Source organism: Octodon degus, unplaced genomic scaffold, assembly GCF_000260255.1.
Source record: "Octodon degus isolate 3935 unplaced genomic scaffold, OctDeg1.0 scaffold00240, whole genome shotgun sequence".
In the NCBI taxonomy this organism is placed as follows: Eukaryota; Metazoa; Chordata; class Mammalia; order Rodentia; family Octodontidae; genus Octodon; species Octodon degus.
The window spans coordinates 1628695-1633307 of record NW_004524816.1 but is presented as its reverse complement, the minus strand read 5'-3'; positions in this window follow the sequence as shown (position 1 = coordinate 1633307).

The window sequence follows — 4613 nt, the reverse complement described above, 5'->3', positions numbered from 1 at the left end:
AGTTTCAACAAATAATACACTGCATATATTCTTCTTAGGGTCCCTTTAATTTCTTAATTTTATATTTTCATATTTTTTTTCCTCATATATCAGCCTCTGACCTAGCTTTTCTCCCAGTCCTTATTCCAACATGGCTTCTAAGAATGATCACTTAAAAATGCAAATTCTACCATGTAACTTGTGTTTACGACGTTAGGGTGGCCCTCCTTTGCTTTTCAGAGAACTCTGCTGTGGAGACAAGAGCGTCAGTGGTTTAAGTGACAAGAGGGGACATCTTCTGTGCTCTGGCTAGTCAGCATCCTGATTTGCTCTTGGCAAATTCACTCTCACCAGCAGAATGCCCTCCCAGTGCCCCTCCGCCCTTCTGTTAGGGACATCTTCATGGCAAGCCAGGTCAGGCGTGCTCTTTCTTCTGGGACTTTGAATCTTGAGTAAAATCCTGCAAGGGGGCAGATAAAATCATCTGACTCTGGAACTTCTCAAGGAGGCACTGTAGGCTGGCCAATGAGATTGCTCCATGGCCTCCCAGGTTTTCCGATTTGTACAGTCCCATCAGGAGGCAGGAGCTGCTTCTTGTAGGTGAAATTTCTTTCTTCTACCTCCTCTTTCCCCCAAGCATTCTATCCTTTAATCCTTTGTAGCTGTCTATTGTTGCCTCCCACCACACAACGGTAGCCTCCCAAGCCAGGGAGACCTGGCAATGTTCCTCCAGCTTTCTTGGAGCCCCTCCCTTTGTACCAGGGGCGCTGGGTTTCAGCTGTGTGTCTCCTAACACCACACAAACACCTGATGAGGCAGCTCTCTCCCGCAAGCCATCAGTAGCTCCTAAATTGCACCCCTCTTTGTTTTCATAGGATCTCTGGTACAAAATAAGGAAGCATTCTTGTTGAATGAATAAATAACAATGGACAGCCTCCTTGGTAGTTCATGCATAGAGCTTAGGTTAGAGAAAGCAGGGCACATCTATGGAACTCAGGAAAAGGGTAGAAATTGAGGCTAATAATACCAGCATAGAAATCAGGAGGATGACCTTTGGGTGTACTGCTGACGAAATGAAGACGGACATCAGGATGTGACAGCGAAGAACACAAAGGCATGAGCAAACAGGATCTCTACTTCACTATCTAAAGATTTTTGAACTAACACAAGTAACTCAAAATTTTATTTTAGTAATTCTTGATTAAGTAGAGAGGTGGCAAAGAACACAAAAGACAGAGTCAGACATAGCCTGGGTGTAACCTCTACATTTCTGGCTTTCACCTGTAAGCTGGGGAAATAGCATCTATTTCACAAGATTGTTGCTTTGAAATCATAAGGGTAATGTGGCAGGTGAAGTGCGGAAGTGCTGGGTGGTCTAGGCAGCCCTTGCCGCCCACCTCCCCACGCCAATCCGGAATCTGCCTTTCCTGCCCCTCTCCCTGGCAGGCTGACCCTTGTGGGCAGTGGTCCCTGCACTCCTCAATCCCCCATTTCCACCTAGGTCTCACCAGTGGTGGCACTAAAGGTGTGGGAGGAGAGACAGAGACACAGACAAATGGAGAGATCCTCGCCTCTCCCTTGGCACACACCTCCTCTCAAGCCACAGGATGGCGTCGCTTCCCAGGCCCAGTTCCGTCCAGGTCATCCTCTTTTCTGGTACCTCCTGTCTGATGCTGGAACTGCTGTCTTCCCTTGTCTCTTAAGCCCTGCAGGGTGTAATGGCCTTTGCGGTGCCTAGTCTCTGGTACTCTGCTTATTCTTTTAACCTTTTGTCCTCTTGTCTCCATAAGTACATATTCTCCCCCTGATGTCTTCTTTGCTTGCTATTTGGAATAAATTTTGTTTCTTGTCTAGACCCTGACACTGTGTCTAAAAGTTGCTTGAAAATCTCACCTTTTTAATTATTATATTAAATTATTAGTAGAAAGAATCAACAATAAATATGCAAAGTATTAAACCAAATAGATATTAATATTAAACATTATTTAATAGCCAAATATGGATATGTAGTAGAAACCAGGATTCACAAGAATCTTTAATTTTTAATCTTTTATTTATTTATGTATCTGGTGCAGGGTCTCACTACACAGCTCGGACTTGTAGTGATCCTCCTGTCTCAGCCTACAGGCATGCGCCATCATGTCCGGTTTTGGTGGTTCCAGGGCCGGCTTGGCATGCAGTACTGGAGACTGAACCCAAGTTCTCACACTTGCTAGCAAGGTGCTTAGACTGCTGAGCTATCTCCCCAGCCAAACAGGAATTTTTAAAATAATTCATAGACCCTCACATATTATCTCATAGCTACAGAAGGCTGCTCTGCCTACCATTTGGAATCGTTCTTAAGCACTGTGATGGAGGAGTTGGAGAAGCTCTATAATTTGGTAGATTATAGAGATGGAGATTAAAAATCGTCCTCTGGGAGTCCAGCATACAGGGGGAGTGCAGGGGGCATAATTCACTCACCCTTTTAGATAGGTTCTAGCTGTGTCAGTTTCTGTCTGTGTTCCAACTCTTGTGGAACAGCTGGACTTCCCACTTGTTTCCTCAAGAGCATATTTTTTGCTTACAACTTTTAGTTTTGCGAGTTACCTACCATCTCCATCTTCTTAATCATACCTGAGGAATGAAAATTGCAGTGTGCTGAATAGGTCTGAGATGACCACAATTCCCAAGCAAGAAGCATTTCCTTGCTGCAACCACGCAGGAGCCTTTGAAGTAGCCACAAATCTGGAGTTGTGTGGCCCCTGTACACAGAGCAGCAATCATGCTTTTTTGCTTACATCCTGTAATAAAGAGGAGACCCAAGGCTAAAACTTCACATTGTGAACTGAAAAGTTGTTTGGAGCCATCTGAGTTCAGTTGTGTAATGAAGCTAGGTCAGATGCTAAGGTGGAGGCACATTGAGAAAGACCTGGCCTGTTTCATAAAAAATATTCAATTCACTGCTCTTATGTTGATCCTCAAGTTATGCTGACGTATGCACCTGTTGTTTTCTCAAGAAGAAATCGGATCCATTGGTACATCTGAACTCTAGTTGCCTGTCTCTGGGAATAACCCCTGCTTTCCTAATCTGTTACCTCCCACGATTACGCTGCGGACCAGGAAAGCAGAGGTGCAATCTGCATGCTTTTCCTGGTGAGCTAACCACGTGTGGAGTGGCTCTGAGCCATCCTGGATTTGCGAAGGAATCGTCTCTTCTCCTCCTTCACATGAGACCCTGCTCTGCGCCAGGCCCTGGATCCTAGAGGGAATCTGTGGACGAGTGTCATGGTGAGCTGGTGGCACAAGTGTGGGCCCTGGACCCCCACTGCTACTGTCACCTCCTGCCTGCGCTGCTGCGGTGCCCTCTGACCTGGGCAGCACGCATCATTTCTTGAAGGCCTAATCCCTCTCCTGCGGAGTAAGTGTCGCAGCACAGCGCTCCTTTCCTACTCGCCTGTCCAGTGAGTCAGCAACTGGGGTGACCGCTCTGAGCCCCCTTTCCTCACTCATGGCAGGAGGTAGCGGCATCTCGGCACATGAGATCACTTGGGTGAGTGCAAGTGAGACAGCAGGCTTCTCTTCTCCGTCCCCTAAAATTAAAGTTTATTTGAGCCTGACAGTATGGTGAGTGAGAGAGGGGAGAAAAGTTGAAAGGGTATTCTGGAGAGCTGAGGGTAAAGGTGAGGCAGCGGACCTGTTTCAAGTTATTTGAACATCTGAAAATCTGTCCTCTTAAACAAAAGCCCTACAAATGTGAGAAAAGGATTGATCCACTTGTATTAGTATTGTTGTTTTTTGACCTTTTATCTGTTAGAGTGTGAGAACGAAAAGGAATTGAGCGATTTATAGATCTTGGAACTAACTGCTATAAAACCCTAAAGTTATTTTTTTAGTAATTTTTATTTTAAGCTGAAGTGTCTTTTGTAACAGTGTTGCTCTTCATAAAAAGGGGAAGAACAACCGATGAAGAGAAAAGAAATCTAGCCTGGGGAGGTGGTATGCATCTGTAATCCCAGTTACTCCAGAGGCTGAGGTAGGAGGATCCCAAGTTCAAGGCTTCTCTGAGCAATTTAAATGAGTCCCTGTCTAAACAACAAACAAACAAAGGAAGAAAGAGCGAGGAGGCAGCTCAGTGGTGGGGTGCTTGCACAGCATGTGGGAAGCCCAGAGTGCTGTCCCCAGCACTAGGGCACAGAGGAAGGAGGAGGGGAGGGAGGGAGGGGGGGAGGAAACCTGCAGTGTCCTGCTGGAGGAAAGAAGCTGGGCACGGTGGCTCCTTCGCCATCCCAGCACCGTGGGAAGTGAGGCAGGAGGGGCAGAAACAGGCCATCACAGACAATTCAGTGACTCAGTGAGATGTGTCTCAGAATTTGAAAAAATTAAAATAATCCTAAAGGCTTGGAGATGTGTTTCAGTGGGAAGGTTCTTGGTTCAGCCCCCAGTCTCAACTCAGTATCTCTCTCTCTCTGTCTTTCTCTCTCTCTATCTCTCTCTGTCTCTCTCTCTGTCTCTCTTTGTATCTCTCTGTCTCTCTCTGTCTGTCTGTCTCTGTCTCTGTCTCTCTCTGTCTGTCTCTCTGTCTCTCTCTGACTCTTTCTCTCTGTCTCTGTCTCTCTCTGTCTCTGACTCTCTCTGTCTCTTTGTCTCTCTCT